The sequence below is a fragment of the Microtus oregoni genome, unplaced genomic scaffold, assembly GCF_018167655.1.
Source record: "Microtus oregoni isolate MIOR12 unplaced genomic scaffold, Mior012 000002F_ref0000024, whole genome shotgun sequence".
Taxonomy (NCBI): Eukaryota; Metazoa; Chordata; class Mammalia; order Rodentia; family Cricetidae; genus Microtus; species Microtus oregoni.
Genome location: NW_024543061.1, coordinates 90,015,040 through 90,041,197, shown reverse-complemented (window position 1 = coordinate 90,041,197; position 26,158 = coordinate 90,015,040). Strand labels below are relative to the sequence as shown.

The following is a 26,158-nucleotide window of genomic DNA, read 5'->3' as shown; positions in this document are numbered from 1 at the left end:
AGGGTGTTCAGAGAAGGTCTGTTGAACTGTCATTTCTGCTGGGATTTGGATGGACCATGAGCCAGGCTGTGGTTTTGTTGCCCTATGTAATGACCTGGGCAGTGGTCTTTGTCATCTGTGCCTCCCTGTATATGGATTTCATGGGAAGAGTGACACTCTGCAGCCCTGGCATGGTAGAATATTATACTTGTAATATCACTGTCCAGTGTCCACACAGAGTCATGCTTTTAGTGTGCAGTGGGACGACAGATTTGAAAACTGATAGTCTTATTTCTAGAAGTTCTAAATATTACATTCTACTTTCAAGTTTGTCTTATAAATGTTTTAAATAATTTAAAAGCTGGTAGAACTATGGTGATGTTGATTGACTTTTAGCAATACATGATTAGAATGCTTCTAACTTGTCTGCTACCACTAGCCACAATGATGTCATTCAGTGATATTTAGTTCCAGGTGACAAAAAGAGTTTCTGAGCTGCAGAGGTTTCTTAGGTGTGTATGGTGTTGGGCAGGTAGATAGGGCAGAATCTGTATCTTGTGCTATAATCCATGTGACAGGAAGCAGAAATTATTCTATATTGCTTTGGTATTGGGCATCAGTGGGGCTGGATTTACCTGAAAACACAACAAGACCGAAGGGGAGAGCAGGAGGTCATCTCTTTTTACAGAGAGGGTTCTAGAGCATGGGGCCTCTCTGTTTGGAAGAAATACCAGTAGCTGTAGGGTCAGAAACAACAGTTTAATGGTCACTTTGAGGTAAGATTGTGAATGTTGTGAAGTCTTTATTTATTTAATTTCTCTACACATAGGTAGCTGGCTAACATTGTTCAAGGTCACATGTTTTCTGACTAAGTTTCATTTGATCTTTTGATTAATAGTTAATGATATTTTCCTGCCTATGTTCTTGTCTTTTTCTCTCTATGATCTTTATTCTTTCTCAAATATTGTACACATTCTTGATTGTTGTAGCTTTGTGGTAATTTTTTTCTCCCAAGACAGGGTTTCTCTGTCGCTTTGGAGCCTGTCCTGGAACTTGCTCTGTAGATCATCTGACTTGTAACTCACAGAGATCCTCGTTTCTCTGCTGCCTGAGTGCTGAGATTAAAGTGTGCATCACCACAACCCAGCAAGAAGTCATATTATGTCAATCTGTGTACTATTTTTTCATAATCTCACTGATTACTCTGGGTGTTTCCACTACGAGTATAGCTTTGTAATCAGTTTTCCTGTTATAAATTGTTGGGCATTATCATTGTAATGTATTCATTTATGATGCAAATTTACCATACACACCACTGCATCATGTTTCCAAGTGTCATTTATTTACTTCTTTATTTATTTTGGTTTTGTTGCTGTTATTGTTAATCTGAGAGACTTTTGGTTTATTTGATAAAAGGCATTATGGATGTTGGCAGATGGCTCATCACATATTCATTTTGGAGATGACCTATGTTCAGATACCTAACTCAAGTTGTTAGGCTCATAACTCTACGATTTCAGATCCAAAGCCATCTGAACCCTTCTTTTTGTATGTCACCTGCATACATATGGAAGATATTCTAATTCATGTACAAATATATACAAAAAATAACAATAAACTTGTTTTCAAAAGTACTTTGACTTATAAAGCAATTAGAGTAAAACAAGTTGCTTTAGGTGTACACTGATCCTTTAAAAAATCTGTTATCTTGCATTTTGTTTAAAAATGTTTTCATTTCCTCACTCTGCAGACTTACAGGCAATTATCAATCATGGGAAACAAATGGTGTCTAAGTGACGCTAGGATACATCCTATTCTTTACTATAAGATAATGAGATCCTTTTAGTAGTCAAAACTATTTTTATTGTATTTTTTATTTTATTTATTTATTTATTTATTTATTTATTATGTATACAATATTCTGTCCGTGTGTATGTCTGCAGGCCAGAAGAGGGCACCAGACCTCATTACAGATGGTTGTGAGCCACCATGTGGTTGCTGGGAATTGAACTCAGGACCTTTGGAAGAGCAGGCAATGCTCTTAACCACTGAGCCATCTCTCCAGCCCCCTCAAAACTATTTTCTATGAAGTTAAGACATGAGGTTTCAAGTGAGTCTCTCCAATTTTGGTGGAACATCCCTCCTCACCCAAACCATTTTCTGTTATTGTTAAAGGAGAGAGAACTGAAGTCTATAGGATGAGTGCTGGTCAGTGATTTTTTAGAGTTCGATTTTGGTTAAAATCTTGTAGTGTTTATTTAAGAAAGCATAATATGTCTTTGTGTCTTTGTCATCTATGTTATTGATTTTATTGATTTAAGAATATTGTTCATTTTCTGGAAAATAATGGTCTCAATAACTTTGTATTCAAAAAATTTCTCATGTTATTAGTTCCTTGAGTTTTTATTGGTTTGGGAAGTTTCTGTGGAGAGACACTTTTAGTTTTTTCTTCTTTATCTTGTATGTTTGCCATTTTCCATTCTCTGGCATATCTACCTTCATGTTTGTGTTTTTGCTGGTCAAGTGACTGATGTTATTAGTACATTGCCTTTAGATCTTTAAAATATTTTTGTATATTATTGTCTTTTTCTCTTAATTAGCCTCAGCTATCAGCATGCCATAGCTTAAAGTAATCTGAGAAAACACCAATTGAGGGTATTCCTAGATCAGAATGTCTGATAAGTTGTCTGAGAGAGATTTTGTTGGTTTTGATTGATATGGGAAGGTTTTCCCACTGTGTTGGCAATATCTCTGAGCAAGCAGCTCTGGGATAGATAGGAGAGCTAGCTAAGCACAAGACAGTGACAAAAGAAGAGAGAAAGCTAGAAAATAATGGTTTCACATGTTTTGCCTTTAGCTATTATTTTTAGCTTGAGTATCTGTTTTAAGCTCCCATAAGTAAGAATTGTGAAATAGGGTTAACAACCAAATAAACTTACTCATTACCTGAGTTTCTTTTGATTAGATAATTTAATAGCAGCAACAGAACAGAAATTTGGAACAAAAATGGGACTCAAGTGCTGCAAAGGACCTGGGAATGTTGACTGTTATAAGAATGCTAAAGATATCAGAAAACTGGACAAAAAGTCTAATCAGCTGTTCTTTTGGGACCTGGAAGATGGAAATGTTGAGAGTAATGGCAGAGAGTGGAGATCAAAGTCATAAAATTTTTGTGGGCTTTAAGCTCTGCAGGGAACCATAGAGTTGGCCTGACCTAACTTCCTTGAGAGACCTGTGTCATAGGTTTTTCAGGTTAAAGTCCATGGTTCCTGGGTCACAATATACCTCCCAGTTCCTGGTAGACTGTTGCATTCCCTCATACAGTGAAACATTCAGGCTGATTTGTGCTTCTTTGTATGATCCCTCAGTAGTCAAGGAATCATGAAAGTTTAACAGGACAATTCAATTTAAACATTAATCTTGTGTACACTGTATAGCTTGCAAATTTTCTTATATCCTGGTATATACAGAGGCTGCTTGTTCATTTAACAGATGCCCAGACCTCCAATAAATATAAAAAATTATTTTAATTACAAGACTGCTTAGCCAATAGCTTAGGCTTTTTATTAAGTAACTCTTACATCTAAAGTTAACCTATTTCTATTAATCTTTGTGTCATCACATGACTGTGGCCTACCAGTAAGTTTCCATCCAGCATCTGTCTCCTTCAGCAGCTACATGGCATCTCCCTGACTCTGTCTTCTTTTCTCCTTTATCTCTGCTTGGAATTTCTACTTGTTTTATTCTGTGAAGCCATAAGCCCAAAGTAGCTTCTTTATTAACTAATGGTAATAAAACATCTTCATAGCATACAGGGGGAATCCCACATCACCTCCTATTTTCTGTCTAAATAAAAAGGATGGTTTCAATTTTGACATAGCAAGATTACATATAATGAAACCATTATCCAGCAAGAATTAGACTTGCAATATTTAGTCCCTTTACACTTGGCAAGTTAAGGAAAATACTATATCATCTATTCCATCTTTTCGAGTCTAAGGTTTTATTTCTAATCTTTTCTTTCTTTTTTTTTCTTTATCGAGACAGGGTTTCTCTCTGGCTTTGGAGCCTCTCCTGGAACTAGCTCTGTAGACCAGGCTGGTCTCGAACTCACAGAGATCCACCTGACTCTGCCTCCCGAGTGCTGGGATTAAAGGTGTGCGCCACCATCGCCCGGCTTCTAATTTTTTTTTTTATAATTATAAAACTGTCTCTTTCTTCAACTTCATCAAAGACTCCAGAAGGATATACTACTACCTAAGTAAACAGGAAGTACATTATAAGCAACTTCTAAAACTCTAGAATTGACAAAGACATCTTGCTGCCTGGACAGTCACCCAAAGTTCTTCTGTAACATTGGGGCATCCATCTCCAGCCTATAGGCCCATAGTGTCTGGCAGACTTTTCCATGAAGCAGGACATTTCAAAGACAGTTCTGCCTATATTGGCAGTTTGTTAGTCACCTTTTTGTGGGTCCTGCAGAATGTCGGGCAGACTCTTGCATGGAGCAGGAACTTTGAATGATTTTCTCACCTTCTTTAGGCAACTTTAGCAGTGATTTTTCTGTGGGTCCTGGATGTCTAGTTTATAAAACATACCATGAAGCAATTCCAGCAGAAGTTTCTTCCCCAAATGGCTAGTCACATTGAAGGCAAATTCCATAATGAGATTCTTTAATGCCCATCAACCTCTCTGAAATAATAGGTGCTGCCAGAGGCAGACGTGGCTCACTGTCATGAAAATTCCTAAGTTTTTAAAACATTTTAAATGCCATATTCTGTATGTCTTTGAAAGATTTAAAAAATATCCATCCATCTGAAATATATCTCTATACTTCTAGAAAGCCTAACATGACTAAAAGTTTAACTGTTATAAAAGACTATTAATTTGTGTTTCTTTTTATGTGTTAATTTATTTTATTGAAAAAATTTCTGCCTCCTCCCCACCTACAATTTCCTTCCCCCTACTCCATCTCCTCTCCCCTCCTTCTCCAGTCCAAAGAGCAGTCAGGGTTCTCTACCCTGTGGGAAGTCCAAGGTTCTCCCCCCTCCATCCAGGTCTAGGAAGGTGAGCATCCAAACAGTCTAGGCTCCCACATGGCCAGTTCATGCAGTAGGATCAAAACCCAGTGCCATTGTCCTTGGCTTCTCATCAGCCCTCATTGTCATGTTCAGAGAGTCCGGTTTTATCCCATGCTTATTCAGTCCTAGTCCAGCAGGCCTTGCTGAGCTCCCAATAGATCAGCCCCACTGTCACAGTGGGTGGGTGCATCCCTTGCGGTCCTGACTCCTTGCTCATGTTCTCCCTCCTTCTGTTCCTCATTTGGACTTTGGGAGCTCAGTCCAGCTCCAGTGTGGGTCTCTGTCTCTATCTCCATCCATTGCCAGATGAAGGTTCTATGGTTATATACAAGATATTCGTCAGTATGGCTATAGGATAGGGCCATTTCAGGTTCTCTCTCCTCAGTTGCCAAAGAAACTAATTGGGGACATCTCCCTGGACACCTGCAAGCCCCTCTAGAGTCAAGTCTCTTTCCAACCCTAAGATGGCTCCCTTAATTAGGATATATACTTCCCTGCTCCCATATCCACCCTTCCTTTATCCCAACCATCCCATTCCCCCAAGCTCCCCCCATCCTCCACTTCTCACTTTTCTCTCCCCATTTCCCCTTACCCCCATCCCACTCCACCCCCAAGTTCCCAATTTTTGCCCGGCAATCTTGTCTACTTACGATACCCAGGAGTATGACTATATGTTTTTCTTTGGGTTCAGCTTCTTATTTAGCTTCTCTAGGATCACAAATTATAGGCTCAATGTTCTTTATTTATGGCTAGAAACCAATTATGAGTGAGTACATCCCATGTTCATTGTTTTGGGTCTGGGTTACCTCACTCAGGATAGTGTTTTCTATTTCCATCCATTTGTATGCAAAATTCAAGATGTCATTGTTTTTTACTGCTGAGTAGTACTCTAATATGTATATATTCCACAATTTTGTCATTCATTCTTCCAATGAAGGGTATCTAGGTTGTTTCCAGGTTCTGGATATTACAAATAATGCTGCTATGAACATAGTTGAACAAATGCTTTTATAATTTGATAGGGCATCTCTTGGGTATATTCCCAAGAGTGGTACTGCTGGGTCCTTGGGTAGGTTGATCCTGAATTTCCTGAGAAATCGATACACTGCTTTCCAAAGTGGTTGCACAAGTTTGCATTCCCACCAGCAATGGATGAGTGTACCCCTTACTCCACAACTTCTCCAGCAAAGGCTTTCATTGGTGTTTTTGATTTTAGCTATTCTGACAGGTGTAAGATGATATCTCAAAGTTGTTTGATTTGCATTTCCCTGATTGCTAAGGAGGTTAAGCATGACCTAAGTGCCTTTTGGCTATTTGAATTTCTTCTGTTGAATATTCTCTGTTCAGTTCAGTGCCCCATTTTAAAGTCTAGTTTCTTGAGTTCTTTATATATTTTGGAGATCAGACCTTTGTCTGTTGCAGTGTTGGTAAAGATCTTCTCCCTGTCAGTAGGTTGCCTTTTGTCTTAGTGACAGTGTCCTTTGCTTTACAGAAGCTTCTCAGTTTCAGGAGGTCCCGTTTATTCAATGTTGCCCTTAATGTCTGTGCTGCAAGCGTTATACTTAGGAAGTGATCTCCTGTGCCCATATGTTGTAGAGTACTTCCCACTTTCTCTTCTATGAGGTTCAGTGTATTCAGATTGATATTGAGGTCTTTGATCCATTTGGAATTGAGTTTTGTGCATGGTGATAGATATGGGTCTATTTTCATTCTTCTACAGGTTGACATCCAGTTATGCCAGCACCATTTGTTGAAGATGCTTTCTTACTTCCATTCTGTACTTTCAGCTCCTTTATTGAAAATCAGGTGTTCATAGGATTGAGGGTTAAAATCCAGGTCTTCTATTCGATTGGTCAACTTCTCTGTTGTTATGCCAATACCAAGCTGTTTTCAATACTGTAACTCTGTAATAGAGTTTGAAGTCAAGGATTTTATTGCCACCAGAAGTTCCTTTATTGTATAAGATTGTTTTGGCTATTCTGGGTTTTTTGTTTTTCCATATAAAGTTTATTATTGTCCTCTCAAGATCTGTGAGGAATTTTGATGGGACCTTGATGGGGATTGCATCGAATCTATAAATTGCCTTTGGTAGAATTGCCATTTTTACTATGTTGATCCTCCCAATCCAAGAGCAAGTGAGAGCCTTCCATTTTCTGGTACCCTCTTCAATTTCTTTCTTCAAAGACATAAAGTTCTTGTCAAATACATCCTTCACTTCCTTGGTTACAGTTACCCCAAGATATGTTATGCTATTTGTGGCTATTGTGAAAGGTGAAGCTTCTCTGATTTCCCTCTCTGCTTCCTTTTCCTTTGTGTATAGGACGGCAACTGATTTTTTGGAGTTGATTTTGTATCCTGCCACATTACTAAAGGTGTTTATCAGCTGTTGGAGTTCTTTGGTGGAGTTTTTGGGGTCGCCTATGTAAACTATCATATCATCTGCAAATAACGAAAGTTTAACTTCTTCCTTTCCAATTTGAATCCCCTTGATCCCGTTATGTTGTCTTATTGCTATTGCTAGTACTTCAAACACTATATTGAAGAGGTATGGCGAGAGTGGACAGCCTTGTCATGTTCCTAATTTTAGTGGGATGGTTTGAGTTTCTCTCCATTTAATTTGAAGTTAGCTGTTGGCTTGCTGTAAATTGCTTTTATTATATTTAGGTATGACCCTTGTATCCCTAATCTCTCCAAGACCTTTATCATAAAGGGATGTTGAATTTTGTCAAATGTTTTTTCAGCATCTAATGAAATGATCATATGGTTTTTTTCTTTCAGTTTATTTGTACGATGGATTACATTGATAGATTTTCATATGCTGAACCAGCCCTGCATACCTGGGATGAAGCCTACTTGATCATAATGGATAATTTTTCTAATGTGTTCTTGGATTCGGTTTGACAGTACTTTATTGAGGATTTTCGTGTTGATGTTCATGAGTGAGATTGGCCTGTAATTCTCTTTCTTCATTGAATCTTTGTGTGGTTTTTGTATCAGGGTAACTGTAGCTTCATAATAGAAATTTCTCAATGTCTCTTCTTTTTCTATATTGTGACATACATTAAGGAGTATAGGTATTAGGTCTTCTTGAAAGTTCTGGTAGAATTCTGCATTGAAACCATCTGGACCTGCACTTTTTTTGGAAGGGAGGTTTTTGATAACAGCTTCTAATTCTTTGCAACTAACAAGTCTCTTCAGATTGTTCACCTGGTCCTTGTTTAACTTTGGTATATGGTACTTATCTAAAAAAGTGTCGATTTCTTTTACATTTTCCAATTTTTTGGCATACATGCTTTTGTAGTAAGATCTAATGATTCTCAGAATTTCCCCTGTGTCTGTGGTTATGTCCCCCTTTTCATTTCTGATCTTGTTAATTTGCATATTCTCTCTCTGCCATTTGATTAGTTTGGATAGGGTTTTATCAATCTTGTTGATTTTCTCTAAGAACCAGCTTTTTGTTTCATTGATTCTTTGGATTGTTTTCTGTGTTTCTATTTTGTTGATTTCAGGCCTCAGTTTGATTATTTCCAGTCTTCTACTCCTCCTAGGTGAGTCTGTTTCTTTTTTTCCAGAGCTTTCACGTGGGCTGTTAAGTCTCCAATGTGTGCTTTCTCCATTTTCTCTAAGTGGGTACTTAGTTCTATGAACTTTCTTCTTAGCATTTCTTTCATAGTGTCCCATAGGTTTGAGTATGTTGAGTATTTTCATTGAATTCAAGAAAGACTTTAATTTCTTTCTTTATTTCTTCCTTGATCCAGGTGTGGTTCAGTAGTCGACTGTTCAGTTTCCATGAGTTTGTTGGCTTTCTGCGGGTAACATTGTTGTTGAAGTCTAACTTTAATCCATGGTTGTCCGATAAGACACAGTTGGTTACTAATATTTTTTTGTAACTGTGTAAGGTTGCTTTGTTACCGAGTATGTGGTCAATTTTCGAGAAGGTTCCATGAGCTGCAGAGAAGGTATATTCTTTCCTATTTGGGTAGAATGTTCTATAGATGTCTAAGTCCATTTGATTTATTACCTCCATTAATTCTCTTATTTCTCTGTTAGATTTCTGTCTGATTGACCTGTCCCTTGGTGAGAGAGGAGTGTTGGAGTCTCCTACTATTAGTGAGTGTGGTTTGATGACTGTCTTCAGTTTTAGTAATCTTTCTTTTACATAAGTGGGTGCTTTTATATTAGGGGCATAGATATTCAGGATTGAGACTTTATCCTGATGGATTGTTTCTGTTATGAGTATTAAATGTTTGTCTCCATCTCTTCTGATTGATTTTCGTTTGAAGTCAACTTTGTTAGAAATTAGTATGGCCACATTTGCTTGTTTCTTAGGTCCATTTGCTTGATAAATCTTTTTCCCAGCCCTTTACTATGAGTAGATGTCTGTCTTTGTGGTTGAGGCATGTTTCTTGTAAACAGCAGAATTTTGGATCTTGTTTTCGTGTCCAATCTCTTAGCCTGTGCCTTTTTATAGGTGAGTTGAGCCCATTGACATTACGTGATATTTATGACCAGTGTTTGTTGACTCCGGTTATTGTTATTGTTTTTGGTAGTAGAGTTTGTGTGTTTCCCTTCTTTGAGTTGTGCTGGTGAAGGGTCTCTAGATGTCTGAGTTATTGTGTGCAGTGTTGGCAATGCTGGATTCTTTGGGTTGTGATTTTCCTTCTATTACTTTCTGTAAGACTGGATTTGTGGCTACGTATTGTTTAAATGTGTTTTTATCCTGGAAAATTTTGTTTTCTCCATTTATAGTGAATGATAGCTTGGCTGGGTATAGTAGTCTGGGCTTGCATCCATGGTCTCTTAGTTACTGCAGTACATCTATCCAGGACCTTCTGGGTTTAATTGTTTCCATAGAGAAGTCAAGTATAAGTCTGATAGGTTTACCTTCATAAGTAACTTGACCTTTTTCCTTTGCAGCTCTTAATATTCTTTCTTTATTCTGTATGTTTTGTTTTTTGATTATGATATGGTGAGGCAATGTTTTTTTCTTGATCCAGTGTGTTCGGTGTTCTGTATGCTTTTTGAACCTTCATAGGAATGTTTTTCTTTAGGTTGGGAAAGTTTCCTTCTATAAATTTATTTATTTATTTATTTATTTATTTATTTTTGGTTTTTCGAGACAGGGTTTCTCTGTGGTTTTGGAGCCTCTCCTGGAACTAGCTCTTGTTGACCAGGCTGGTCTCGAACTCACAGAGATCCGCCTGCCTCTACCTCCCAAGTTCTGGGATTAAAGGCGTTCGCCACCACCGCCCGGCTTATAATTTTATTAAATATATTTTCTGAACCATTGATCTGTACTTTTCCTTCTTCTACCCCTATTTTTCTTAGGTTTGGTCATTTTATTGTGTCCCAGATTTCCTGAATGTTTTGTGATGAGCATTTGTTGTATTTGCTGTTTTCTTTGTTCAGTGCGTTCATTTTCTCTGTGGTATCTTCAGTGTCTGAGATTCTTTCTTCTATCTCTTGTATTCTGTTGGTAATACTTGTCTCTGTAGTTCCTGTTTCTTTACCCAGATTTTCCATCCCCAGCCTTCCCTTGGTTTGTGTTTTCTTCATTACCTCCATTTCATTCTTCAAGTCTTGAACTGTTTTCCTTACCTGTTTGATTGCTCTTTCTTGTTTCTCTTGTTTTTCTTGGGTATCTTTGAGAGGTTTATTCATTTCCTCTACCTTTTTGTTTGTCCATCACTATTTCTTCATGGCAATTTTTCACCTCCTGTTTAAGGTCCATTTTCACATAGTTCCATTTAAAGTCAATATCTTCTATTTCTTCTGGAGTAGGGTGTTCGATTCTTCTTGTTTTGGTATCTTTAGATTCTGGTGATGTCATGTTGCCTTTCAGGTTGTTGCAGGAATTCTTGCATTGGCACCTGCCCATCAGTTCCTTCAAATGAAGCCAGGAGAGGCCTGGTATCTTGGTCTAGTCTTTGCTGTGACTGATTCTCTTGGTGAATCTCCTCAGTGTAGAAGCAGGAACTGTTCCTGTCTGTATGAAACTCCTCAGCACTATCCAAATGGAACTCCTCAGCACTGAAACAGGGATGCCTGGTAGCCTAAGGACCTGTGGACAAAAGGGCTAAGGTGGGGAACAAGGCGGGGTCGAGTAGAACACAGGAGACCCTGCATCACAAGCTGAAGGTGCCCACACTTCCTTGCCAGGGACCTTCAGGCCTGCCTGGTAGGCAGGCACTCACCCCTCTGGGTGGTTAGCCTTGGTGCAGGAGCAGGAAACTGTTCCTGAGCCAAGGACCTTGCAGACAACAGGGCAGGCTTGGGGGGTCTAATTTGTATTTCTTAACTATACATTGCATCTTTAAATGAGCTGCACAAATATAATACTTTAAACAAGAACACACATACACACACACACATATATGTATATGTGTATATATATATATATATGTATATATATACATATATAAAACAGTTGACCTTAAATTTTTATCATTAGGTCAAAATCTATACAAATACAATGTATTATTATCTCTGTATCATGGCTCCTTTAAATGTAAACAAATGTTTATAAGCAATATTTGGGAATTTGGTAGTAGTTCTCTCCATACTGCTTCCTACTTTTTGTTTGTAGGGATCTCTGCATGGGCTTACATCAGCCCCTGGAAGAAGCCTCTTTAATAACAAGTAGGCTAAACAGCAATCTATGATAATAGCAGAAAATAGTTATGAATCATTTCATTGATATTTTTTTCTTGGCCAACTGTATTTGGTTCTACCCCTGTTCTGAGCCATTCAATTTCTGGTTCCTGGCCATCTAGGCAGTGTCACTTATGGACTTCCTCTCACAGTATGAGTTTCAAGTTAGACCAGTCATCTATTGGCCACTAAGAAAGCTCTAAGCCACCAGTGTCCCAGCATATCTTGCAGGTAGTACAAGTGTGGGTTGAATGTTTTGTGGCTGGCTTGGTGTCGCAGTTCCACTGGGAACCTTATGTAGTTACAGAAGATGGCTAGTTCAGCCTCCTCTTGAGTACTAGGAGTCCTCACTAGGGTTACCTTTATAGGTCCAGGAAAGTTTTCGCTATACTGTTTCTACATCCCCTGTTAAAAGTTCCCCTATTCCAGTTATCTCTCCCTGTCTTCTCCCCATCTGTCTTTTCTTCACTCACCTGATCCTTCCTGTTCCCATTCCCACCTGCCTCCACTGCACTCGTAAAATCTGTTTTATTTCTTCTTACCAATGAGATGCATTCATCTCTTGTAGAGCTGTTCTTGTTACTTAGCCTCTCCGTGTCTATGGATTGTACTGTGATTAACTGTGATTACTGTGATTATACTTTACTTAACTGGTAATATCCACCTATAAGTAAATACATATCATGTTTATCTATGTGATTCTGTGTTTTCTCACCTAGGATATTAAAGAACTGAAAAAAAACTAGACAACAACAAACCAAATAATCCAATTATAATGGGGAACACCTCTAAACAGAATTCTCAGTAAAGGAATCTAAAGTGACTGAGAAACACCTGAACACATGTTCTACATCCTTAGCCATTAGGGAAATGAATATCAAAACTACATTGATATTTCATCTTACAAGTCTTAGAACTGATAAGGTCCATAACACAAGTGACAGCTAATGCTGGCAAGGACATATAGCAAGGGGATTCATTGCTGTCACAAGTGCAAACTTGTACAGCCAATGTAGAAATTAATATGCAGTCCTCAGGAAATTGGGAGTCAATCTACCTCAAGACAAATCTATACCACTCTTGAACATATACCCAAAAGATACTACCACAAGGACATTTGCTCAACTGTGTTCATAGTGGCTTTGTTCATAAAAGCCATAAACTGCCATATCTGGGAGAGATTGTGTTGATTGATGATAGATGTGTGATGGCTCCTCCACTGTGGGTGGCAATATCTCTAAGAAAGTGGGCTTGGGATACAAAAGGCACCAATCTGACTAGGCAAGAAAGAAAGCCATGAAACACTCCTTGTCCATGTATTTTTGCCTTCAACTATTAGCTTGCTTTTCTATCCTAAGCTCCCAAAATGATGAAGCCAAATTACCCCCACTCATTGTCTGAGCTGCTTTTCATTAAAAGATTTAATTGGAGATATATAAATGCAAGTTAGAACAAAAAATGGAGAACCAAAAGTAATATTGTTTCTAGACAGAACCTGGGAATGATGTCTCTTTGAAGAGTATAGAAGATATCAAAACTTTAGGTGGCAAAAATATTAGAAAGTAGTACACAGAATTAATTAGCTGTTCTTGTCGGATCAGAAAGATGGAAATGTTAAGAGAGATGACAGAAAGTGGAGATTGAAATCATAGAATTTCAGTTGAAATTGATTAAGCTGGAGGTTATTTGTGTGATATTTTGGCTCCAAAATATTTCTTTTTCTGCCTCTGACCTGGAAATTTAGTGAAGCAGAATTTAAAAATATGAGCTAATTCCTTAAATGGAATATTGATTGTGGTGGATGGTTATTACTGATGATTCATTCAAGACTACGGTGAAAAATAAACACCAAGTGGAGCAGAAATAAATGAAAATGAAAAGGCAGTTTCTTGTGGCAGTCAATTACTGGAACAGGCAGGGATTTTCGAGGATTTTATCACCATTATAGAGAAGGCCCTTGCTATAGAATGGAAGCCTAGCAAGGTGATCTAAGGGTAAGACTCCATTCACATAAGCATTCAACTTATGGAAGGCGTAAGCAAAGTGATTCTTAACCGTAACCCTAAACGCATTTTTCTTCTTTGGTTATCATGAGCCTATAGTGACCCAGGTCAGGATGTACTTGATTGAATGAAAACCTCTCATATAGGAAGATGTATTTGAACATGTCCCTCTTCTTGTCAACTTTCATTTGATTGCTTGTGAATCCAGTAGGAGGAGGAGCCTTTCTGGATGAAATTCCTCATTGGACATGTGCTATGAGTTTCTATAGCCTCAACCTATTCCCCGTTCTTTGTGCCTGCTATATTGTGGTTGAAACTAATCAGTCAGCTTTCTTCTTTTGCTGTCATGACTTTCCTACCATTATAAACTCTATCACCAAATCACATAAGATTCAGCAAAATTAACTGCTATTTGATCCTAAGACAGTTTGGTAGCCTACAGTTTTCATTTTTGTTTGTTTATTTCTGAATACAAGATTTGTCTGTATAGCCCTAGATGTCCTGCAAGTTGCTGTGTATACCAGGCTGGCTTCAAACTCAGAGATCCCCTGACTCTGATTCCCAAGTACTGGGATTAAAAGTGGGCCTTGACTTTTTTTGTTTTTATATTGTTGTATGATGGTTTTGTTCCTATCAAGCATATACTGAGCTTCACCCATATCTTGAATTTTAAAATTTGACAGAGGGTATCATTATGTTTCCCAGGATGGCATGTATTCATGACATTGACACTGGTTGTGCTTTCTGAGTCATTGGATTGCAGGTGCATCACCTTCTTCCGTCCTGTTTTGTTTTGTTTGAATTTTTATTTTAATATGAGTATTTACTTGTACATGGATATGTACCATGTGAGTGCCTGATCCTTACGTTGATTAAAAGATGGAACTAGGAACCCTGAACTTGGTATAATGAATAGTTGTGATCCCCCCATGTAATTCCTTGAGTCAGACCAGGAGTACTCTTTACTGTTGAAACATCTTTCCTGCTCAGTGTTGATTATTTGTAATCAACATATATATTTGATGCTTTCATTTGTCCATTTATAACTTTTTAAACATCCAGTGCTTTAAGTAAAATCTTATTTATGTTGCAGTTTAAATTGAGACACTTCAGGTTTCTCATAGATGAATAAAGAGCTGGAGTAAATAGATAACTCTTTTCAGGAACTACAGCAAAAACCTCTGAGTTCTTTCTATCTTTTATGTTTGTTTGATTGACTTTTAAATGGAAACAGATCCTTAATATATATTTATGGCTGTCCTAGAAGTGATTGCATGGACTAGGCCATTCAACTCAGAGGCAGATAGATATATGCCTCTGCCTTCTGAGTGCAAGGATTAAAGGCATGATTCAATACACCCAGTTTGACTATCTTTTTTTGTTAGAAATTAATCATCCATACAATTTCTCTCATTTGTACTCTGTACTGTTGATCTGTTTACTTATCTTTTATTGTTTGTTAATAGGCATTTCAAAGGGTTCATAAATTACAGAGGTGAATCTTCCATTCAGTTTGTTTCTAAAGTGACTTGGTAATTAAATTATGTCTATTTCATAGAATAAGTATGGGGAGCACCAAAGTTATATGACTATACTGTCAAAGAAGTATACATTTGCAGTGTTGTCAAAGTCATGATTTCTGTTGTACAAATGTATGGAATATTTTAGAATGCAGTGACCTATGATGATGTACATATCAACTTCACTTGGGAAGAATGGACTTTGCTGGATCCTACCCAGAGGAGTCTCTACAAAGATGTGATGTTGGAAACCTACAGAAACCTTACTAGTATAGGTAAGACTGAATTATATTTCATGTTTTATAATAAGGGGACAGTTGTTCATTGGTAACTGGTGCTCTTTTGTAATATGATTGAGGAAGAAGAAGAATGAAATGAATAAATCAGGCATGGCTGTAAGGTTCAATACAAATGGTAACTAATTTTTTTTACACATTTCAATATATAACATACATATTCTGGCATTATATTTTAGGATACAGTTGGGAAGACCATAATATTGAAAAACATTGTCAAAGTTCTAGAAGACATGAAAGGTAATTTTCATGTGTAAGCTGATAGAATTGTATCTCTGAAGAATGTGTAATGCATCCTGTAAGCTTTAAACAAAAGCAACAGTGTAAATACTAAAGTGCATTGATGATTTTTAAATTCTCACAAAATCATATACCTTAATTTCAGATAAGTGAACTGCATTTGCAAGCCATTCTTTTAAGAAGGAAGATAAGGAAACAATGTCTTAACCTATATTAAAATTTGAGTCATAATATGATGAGAGCTATATTGTAGAATTATCAATCCATTTATTTCATGAATATATATATATATATACACACATATTGAAAAGGTGATAAGTATCTCTCTAAAACTCTATTATACTAATAATCCATAGAAAAGGTAGTTTAACTCATAGACTTGTGACTGCAAAGTTTAGTGAGGGGGCAGTTAAAGTCAACAGTCAAGGGGCAGCTGTTATGGAGAGGCCTTAATCCATATACCACAAGTCTATGAACATAAAGTCAAACTGTGTGAACTCAATGTGGAAACCTTATATTTGTTATTTTTCTTTTACTAGGTATGTCATATGTTAGTCTGGATACAAGCCCCATGAGCATAGGGATGTGAAAATAGATAACATACCTTTTTCTCAGAACAATTAGAAGATATGTAGCGGTCCCCATGTTGAATATACTTGTTGCATTTGTTGGACAAGTATATAAGTAATTGGTTTTCTCGCCTCATTGTTAATATATCAGTAAGCACACATTTCAGAAAAGCATCATGAGTACTAGGGCTGTGTAAGTACTTCTGTTTGTCATAGTTCACTTACCAAATGTAGTATCACTCACAATATAGGAAACTTTATGAATGCAACAAGGGTGGTGAAGTTCTGAGATTTTTCAGTTCTCTTCAAATAGGTAAAAATTCTCATATAGAAAAAAGATTCTGTAAATGTGAACCATGTAATAAAGGTTGTTATCTATTGTCTTCAAAGATGCAAAACAAGCCTTAATGAAGGGGAACAACAAGATTGTAAACATGGTGATAAAACCTTAAGATATATTTTCTCTTTAAAATTGGACCAAATTGTAAAATTAATTCATACAGATAAAAATATTCAACAATGAATGTGCTAATTCTTTAACATGTCCCACTATCATTACAGGCATGAAAAAAGTCAAACTAGAGAGAAAACATCTGTATATACTCAATGTGTTAAAGCCTTCACATGTGACAGTCATCTACACAGGTTTGAAAGAACACATACTAGATTGAAACCCTTTGAACATAAAGAATGTGGTAAAGCCTTTATACATCACAGTCCTCTTCAGATACATAAAAGAACACATACTGGAGAGAAGCCCTATGAATGTAATCAGTGTGGAAAAGCCTTTGCATATCACAGTAGTGTCCGAAAACATGAAAAAAGCCATACTGGAGAGAAGCCCTATGAATGTAATCAGTGTGGAAAAGCCTTTGCATATCACAGTAGTCTCCAAATACATGAAAGAAGCCATACTGGACAGAAGCCCTATGAATGTAATCAGTGTGGAAAAGCCTTTGGACAAAACAGCCATCTTCAACGTCATGAAAGAACCCATACTGGAAAGAAGCCCTATGAATGTAATCAGTGTCGAAAAGCCTTTGCATGGCATGGTTATCTACAAGAACATAAAAGAATACATACTGGCGAGAAGCCCTATGAATGTAATCAGTGTGGAAAAGCCTTTACACGTCATAGTAGTCTCCAAATACATGAAAGAAGCCATACTGGAGAGAAGCCCTATGAATGTAATCAGTGTGGAAAAGCCTTTACACGTCATAGTAGTCTCTAAATACATGAAAGAAGCCATACTGGGGAGAAGCCCTATGAATGTAATCAGTGTGGAAAAGCCTTTACACGTCATAGTAGTCTCCAAATACATGAAAGAAGCCATACTGGAGAGAAGCCCTATGAATGTAATCAGTGTGGTAAAGCCTTTGCATGGCATGGTCATCTACAAGAACATAAATGAACACATACTGGAGAGAAGCCCTCTGAATGTAACCATTGTGGAAAAGCCTTTGCACGTCAGAGTCATCTCCAAATACATGAAAGAAGCCATACTGGACAGAAGCCCTATGAATGTAATCAGTGTGGAAAAGCCTTTGGACAAAACAGCCATCTTCAACGTCATGAAAGAACCCATACTGGAGAGAAGCCCTATGAATGTAATCAGTGTGGAAAAGCCTTTGCATGGCATGGTTATCTACAAGAACATAAAAGAATACATACTGGCGAGAAGCCCTATGAATGTAATCAGTGTGGAAAAGCCTTTACACGTCATAGTAGTCTCCAAATACATGAAAGAAGCCATACTGGAGTGAAGCCCTATGAATGTAATCAGTGTGGAAAAGCCTTTACACGTCATAGTAGTCTCCAAAAACATAAGAGAAGCCATACTGGAGAGAAGCCCTATGAATGTAATCAGTGTGGAAAAGCCTTTGCACGTAATAGTAGTCTCCAAAAACATAAGAGAAGCCATACTGGAGAGAAGCCCTATGAATGTAATCAGTGTGGAAAAGCCTTTACACGTCATAGTAGTCTCCAAATACATGAAAGAAGCCATACTGGAGAGAAGCCCTATGAATGTAATCAGTGTGGAAAAGCCTTTGCACGTAATAGTAGTCTCCAAAAACATGAGAGAAGCCATACTGGAGAGAAGCCCTATGAATGTAATCAGTGTGGAAAAGCCTTTGCATGGCATGGTTATCTACAAGAACATAAAAGAATACATACTGGCGAGAAGCCCTATGAATGTAATCAGTGTGGAAAAGCCTTTACACGTCATAGTAGTCTCCAAATACATGAAAGAAGCCATACTGGAGAGAAGCCCTATGAATGTAATCAGTGTGGAAAAGCCTTTGCACGTAATAGTAGTCTCCAAAAACATAAGAGAAGCCATACTGGAGAGAAGCCCTATGAATGTAATCAGTGTGGAAAATCCTTTACACGTCATAGTAGTCTCCAAATACATGAAAGAAGCCATACTGGAGAGAAGCCCTATGAATGTAATCAGTGTGGAAAAGCCTTTACACGTCATAGTAGTCTCCAAATACATGAAAGAAGCCATACTGGAGAGAAGCCCTATGAATGTAATCAGTGTGGTAAAGCCTTTGCATGGCATGGTCATCTACAAGAACATAAAAGAACACATACTGGAGAGAAGCCCTATGATTGTAATCAGTGTGGAAAAGCCTTTGCATGTCACAGTTATCTCCGAAAACATGAAAGAAGCCATACTGGAGAAAAGCCCTATGAATGTAATCAGTGTGGTAAAGCCTTTGCATGGCATGGTCATCTACAAGAACATAAATGAACACATACTGGAGAGAAGCCCTCTGAATGTAACCATTGTGGAAAAGCCTTTGCACGTCAGAGTCATCTCCAAATACATGAAAGAAGACATACTGGAGAGAAATCTAATGAATGTAATTAGTGCGATAAAGCCTTTGCTTATAGCATAGTTATTTTGAAGGTGCCTCAATGCCTGTGTTATAGGAACGAATGCTTATAAGAGAGAAAGTTGCATGTGTGAAAAATTGTTTGTTTAAAGAGTTGTTTTAATTGTAATTGTGTGATGTCATTATATGTTTGTGTGAGTATGTAAAGTTTTCATGTTTGCTTCTGAGAATGTTTGACCCTCGAATCTTCTTGTAGCAAGAATTACAGGAAGTTGTCAAAAATTAGGCCTTGGTTCTAGGAATGAATATTTCTTAATTGCCCAGCCATGTTTCTAGTGCTGTAAATATTTTAAAGCCTGTTTGTATCATGTTGAAGTCAAGAAATAGGGATAAACACATATGAGAGAAAAACTCTATTCCTGAAAATGATTTTGCAAAGACGTTGGACGTCACAGTTGTCTTCAGCTTCAAGAAAAAAAAAAAACATGTTTCATTTATTTTTGTAATAGCCTTGAAGGAAGTAAATTAGAGCCATGTTCACTGAAGACTGATGTTAGAGATCACTTCATTGTGGTTTCTACTTTGAAACATTTGAGGTAGATACTAAAATGTGCTTCATGTGTGACAAATTCATTTCGTGCCTCTAAGACTTTCCAGAAATTAGAAAAATCACAAATCTTGCTTTATCAAGAGTTGCTGTTTGAGTGTAGCCTATGTTTGGCTTCAGAATATGTGAACTATGAGGGAAAGGGTACTGGAACATGCACACAAAGGACACCATATTTTGGAAGAGGAACAAAAAGTGCTCTGAGAGACTGGAAAAGTTTCTACTAAAATACCAATTTTTCAAACTAGAGCCCTGTGTTTCCCTAGGGTGTAATGGCAGAGCTGGGAAGGGCTGTGCTGGCTTAGTAATTTGATTTCTGCTCATCTAGTAAGGGAACTGCTACTGTCTTGAGGCTCAGCTGGGCAAGTCTAGCTCTTGAGGGACTCTGGGCAAGCCTAGCAATCAGGAGAACCAGTGGGAAATAGATTGTGATCTATGAGGGAGCCAATAGGGAGCCATGTGAGTTGTTTTTCTTTTTCCCTAAATTGTATATTTTATTTCTACCTCCAGTTCTTATCCCACCTTCCTTTGAAGAGGTAATACTAACTACCATTATGTGACTGGGGAATGACTGTTCTGGTTTGTTTCAGCTGATTTTTTTTTAAATTTATTTATTATGTATACAGTATTCTCAGTATTCTGTCTGCATGTATTCCTACAGGCCAGAAGAGCGCACCAGATCTCGCAATAGATGGTTGTGAGCCACCATGTGGTTGCTGGGAATTGAACTCAGGACCTTTGGAAGAGCAGGCAGTGCTCTTAACCACTGAGCCATCTCTCCAGCCCCTAAGCTGAATTTTTTTTGGCATCAGGTGGTAGTATTATGGTACCCTTCCATAGAGCCTCTCATAAAGACCAAAGTCTCAGATGTAGACAGAGTTGTCTGGGAAGCACTAACATATCCAAAGTCCATAAGACATTCTTGACGGACTCACAATAGCTTCCATCTGTTAGAGGATTCCACTTAACTTCTACAGTTGGACTCAAGAGTGATGAGCCCACAACCAACTGTCACACCATTTTATACCTGTTTCATCAGCCAGAAGTCAGCATGATGCCCTCCCCATGTGACTTCTGGATAGGGAGAAGAGAGGTATTTAGTATCATTTAATTTGGAGGTTAAAACAATCCTGAGCCTGTCCTTCTTTGCTGTGTGCAGGTGTTCTAGGAGCCAAGGTCTGATGTCTCACATCCGTAGAGAATCTTTTTATCAAGAAAATATTACTGAGATTGGCTAGGTAACTAACATCTCATGTAGACTTACATCTAAGGTCCGTGGAGTGTGAACTGTTGTGTTGTTAGCAAACCTCTTATCCTTTCATTAAAATTTCTTGTTGAGTACTGAAGGCCGATGCAGGTGTCAAAAATTAATCTTTCTTTCTGTGTTGTCAATGCCAGTTGAGCATCTAGTCTTTAGAGGTCACTTGTGCTTGGAAGGAACCTCAGATTCTTCATGTCTCTCTGTTATCAGTTTTCCATCAATATGAGGATAAGTCAAAAGCTTTGCTTTATGTACTGTGGCTTTCTGTGAAGCCTTGAAGAAATCTTTCCCACATTGATCCTCCTTTTGTACACTTGATAATGATTCCAATTCATTGATTGGGTTCTCTATGGCCTCCATGAACAGGACAATAAATGATCAATAGATAGCCTTTGTTCCTATGGACCTCACTGATCTTGTATAGAAATGAGAGAAACATCCCCCCTTTTTGTCCATGTAATGACATTAGAATAGCCTCTAAGAATGATTATTAAACACTAGAAGATCAGTTTTATACTAGTTTTGTGCTTTTAACTACTTTATAATACTTCAGGAGTCAGACACAACTCAATAGACTTTCTTTGGCATACCTTTCAACCACTCCTTCAAATAGTTGGAATCTGCCCTTGCAAACTTTAATAAATAAATGATTCCTAAGTCTCATCCGTATGTACCTTAAACAACTTACTCAGACCTTCATAGCTTGTAAAACCTTTCCAGTCTTCTTTATCCTGGAGCCATCTATTCTTAATCTTGTTCATACATCTAAGTCCTTTTTTATTATGGTCATGTACATATTTATGTTCTTCTAACATGTTCTTTTATGTACTTCTTCCTTTCTGCTAATATCATCATAAGTTGGAACATTAACAAATATGTTTATGATCTGTTGTGAGAATTTTCTCCCCCATGGAAGGGGCAGAAGCAATTTCTATCCCATAACCATAATTCCCAATGAAGATACAAACTACAATTTCACCAAAGTCCATCCTGGGAACCAACCAGTGTGTTTATTGAGCTTATTTACTGAGCATGGTTGAAAAGGTACATAAAAGGGGTTTTGATTCTGTGGTTGTTTGAATCAAAATGACCCCCAAAGTCCCATGGAGAGGCACTATTAGGAGATCTGGCCTTGTTGAACTATACCATAATCACTTTCTGCTGCCTGCTGATCTGGATGTAGAACACTCAGCTCTTTCTCCATGCTTTCTGCCATGATGATAATGGACTAAATCCTCTGAAACTGTAAGCCAGGCCAAATCAAATATTTTCCCTTATAAGTGTTGCTGTGTTCATGGTGTCTCTTCACAGCAATAGAAGCTCTAACTAAGATACACAGAAGCAGCACAAGTCATGTCTCCATCCAGTATGTACAATGGCTCTCCCATAGCTGCATATGTGGAGCTTACCTTCTCTCTACACTTCCACTGCCCATATACTCTCCATTACAACATTTTTCTCAGTGGACACTGATGGTAAATTTCTCTGTGGTTTTGTAGCCTGTCCTGGGACTAGCTCTTGTAGACCATGCTTGTCTTGAACTCACAGAGATCTGCCTGACTCTGCCTCCCAAGTGCTAGGATTAAAGGCGTGCGCCACCACTGCCCGGTTTAAATTCCCACTTTCAAAGATGGATTTCTCATAGGTAGGTGCTAACACAGAATCAAGATCCACTCAAATGGTTCCCTGGCTACATACTCTAGCTCATTCTTAAAACCACAATGTCCCATGTCATTAGGGATGAATTGCATATAGTTGCCTGGAAAAGAGGCTGTGTACTAAGATCAAATGGGATGCTATTTTCTTGATGGAATATCAACATTCAGCAAAACTGATGGTGGTCATCCTTTTTAAGCAGCCATGGGTGATCATGGGAAGATACCAAACATTTGTCTTAAGATAGTGCTGAGCAACAACAAATGAAAGAAAGCTGAATAGAAACTGTATATGATAATGTAATAAATTTGTTTTTCCTCGGTACAAACTGTTCAACTAAACATTAGATAAACATAAGGCATTATTCATATGATCCATGGCATCACTACTATAACCATGCTTTTGGGTTTTAAAGTAAGTATTTAGTTGATTCCAAGAAACAGCAAATACATAAGAAAATATCATGTAATTGATGTTTACAGCATCCAGTACAACACAACTAAGAAATCCCTCTTAAAACTATGATGCTCCAGCTTACTCTAGAGAGTTACACAGGCAGTCTCTTTATCCATTCTATAAGTGAGTATCTCATTTGCTCTTTTCACTACAGACATGTATAAATAAAAGTTAAATAAATATTTACATTTGAGCATCCAAATCTTTAATAATCCTGATTAACATACTACTTGTCTTTGGAGTATTTCTGAGCCAGCCCTCCCTCAGGTAAATTCTACTTGGTGTGACTAACTCTCCTAAGCATTCGTCAATCCATTATATCACCAATTCTAGTCTTCTACATTGCGACTTAGTACTGGAGTACTGCTCAGTACATGAGATGCCATTTACAACTTCCACAAATTAGCTCCAAATGGGCCTTTCACTTAAATGTCAAATGCTAAGCACAGAACTTCTAGAAAATACTTGAAACTAGGCCTCTCTGACTTTGGCAACCTGCCTAGGCTTTGGGAGGTTTCTCTTAGGCAATGATGTATAGAGAAACAGCAGAGCTCTGTCTCTAATATCAGGAATATGCTTGGGAGAGCTGGTAAAGATGTGGGGCCAGGGCCTTTGGAAAAGGGTTGTTTCAGATCCTCAGAACCCTAGACTTTCCACAGAAGGATGGAAACTGTGGTTTTCAGTTCTAGCACCACTGTGGACTTTGTTTATAATGTTCTTGATTTACCCAATATTCCTCTTGTGCAACATTGCCTGATTAGCCTCTTTCTGAATTTGTATACTTCCTTTGAAAACCAAACCCATTGATTTACCTTTGCAAGAGTCTTGCTGTTGAATTTGATGTAAATCTCCAGCCAATCTGAGATATGCCTGTCTTTATATTTGCAGCCAGTTCTGGGAATTCTGTGCTGTTTCCATTCTGCTCACATGGTTCTGATACTTAGACCTCACTAACTAATCAGAGCCTCTAGCAGACCCGACAGTCAAATGGGAGGGCTCTGGGAGCCAGCCTTCCAGTTTAGCCCTTCCTGAAGAAATCAGTCTCTTTCATGCACTGCGCCTTGGGCTCCCATGTGGGGAGAGAAAGTGTCTGCTCAGCAGCTTCTCCATAGTGAGTGTGGGGTTACTTTCCACATAGGGGAGGTGTGCTCTTGGGAGCAGACTCCTGAGAGAGAAGCCATGCTCCTGGCTCCTGGGCAGCCGCACACTATGAAGCTCCAACCCAGGATGGACATAGGCTAGAATCTTCCTGGTAAGTGCAGCTACTGGCGCAACACAGATGATTAGAAATGGGCTAAATTAATATGTGAGAATTAGCCTAGAAGAGGCTAGATAGAAATGGGCCAAGCAGTGATAAAACAATACAGTTTCCGTGTAATTATTTTGGGTAAAGCTAGCCGTGGGGGCGGCTGGGTGCCAGGGACACAGCCCTGCTGCCCTTATTACTACAGAAGTAGAATTTTGTAACAGGTCCTCTATCTATATAATATGACTTTCAGTTCAGTATTTGTATGGAATTACAAAGTGTGAGAAAGAATGAGTCCCTGATTCTTCGATTGTATTCTTTTACTTGTTGGCTTGTAATGTCCAATTTTGATGTGATAGTTCTATCATAATCTAATTTATTTTGTTAAAAATGAATAAAAGTATAAAATGAATGAATACCTAGATGCTAGGGTAAAAGCTACCAATGAAATATCATTTATATCTGCTGGAAGATAGAAAATCAATCTTCTCTAATGGAAGGATACTGGGTATATCAAGCACTTCCATGAAGCCTCATATTCAGGAGAACTTGAGCAAAATAAAATGGACTCTAGAGTTTTTTGCTGTGTATTTTATTTGTTTATAGTTTAGTGTTTTTACAGGTTTTCTTCCCAGGAAGGGTTTCTTTGTGTATCGTTGGTTGCCCTGTACCTTTCTCAACAGACCATGCTGGACAGATCAGTCTGCCTCCCAAGTGCTGATATTAAAGGCACATGTCAGTATTGCCTGACCATATAGGCCCCTTTTTCTTAAAGAAAGAATTTAAAGTTGTGTGGATAGGAAGAGGGAGAGGATATTAAAAGCCTTGAGGCCGGGCAAGAATATGGTCAAATTTGAACCCCAGCAGCACAGACATTAAGGGCATCATTGAATAAATGGGACCTCCTGAGACTGAGAAACTTCTGTAAAGCAAAGGACACTGTCACTAAGACAAAAAGGCAACCCACTTACTGGGAGATCTTCACCAACCCCGCAACTGACAAAGGTCTGATCTCCAAAATATATAAAGAACTCAAGAAATTAGACCATAAAAGGCTAATCAACCCAATTATAAAATGGGGCACTGAGCTGAACAGAGAATTCTCAACAGAAGAAATTCAAATGGCCAAAAGACTTTTAAGGTCATGCTCAACTTCCTTAGCCATCAGGGAAATGCAAATCAAGACAACTTTAAGATACCATCTTACACCTGTCAGAATGGCTAAAATCAAAAACACCAATGATAGCCTTTGCTGGAGAGGTTGTGGAGAAAGGGGTACACTCATCCATTGCTGGTGAGAATGCAAACTTGTGCAACCACTCTGGAAAGCAGTGTAGCGGTTTCTCAGGAAATTTGGGATCAACCTACCCCTGGACCCAGCAATACCACTCTTGGTAATATATTCAAGAGAGGCCCTATCATACAACAAAAGTATATGCTCAACTATGTTCATAGCAGCATTGTTTGTAATAGCCAGAACCTGGAAACAACCTAGATGCCCTTCAATGGAAGAATGGATGAAGAAAGTATGGAATATATACATATTAGAGTACTACTCAGCAGTAAAAAACAATGACTTCTTGAAGTTTGCATACAAATGGTTGGAAATAGAAAACACTATCCTGAGTGAGGTTAGCAAGACCAAAAAAGAGGAACATGGGATGTACTCACTTATATTTGGTTTCTAGCCATAAATAAAGACATTGAGCCTATAATTCGTGATCCTAGAGAAGCTAAATAAGAAGGCGAATCC

At 38.1% G+C, this 26,158-nt stretch overlaps 2 pseudogenes; one reads left to right on the top strand and one right to left on the bottom strand.

The window, feature by feature from the left end:
* Positions 1–19,270, top strand: part of LOC121432487 — a 52,045-nt pseudogene extending 32,775 nt beyond the window's left edge.
* Positions 1–26,158, bottom strand: part of LOC121436997 — a 207,102-nt pseudogene that overhangs the window by 107,989 nt on the left and 72,955 nt on the right.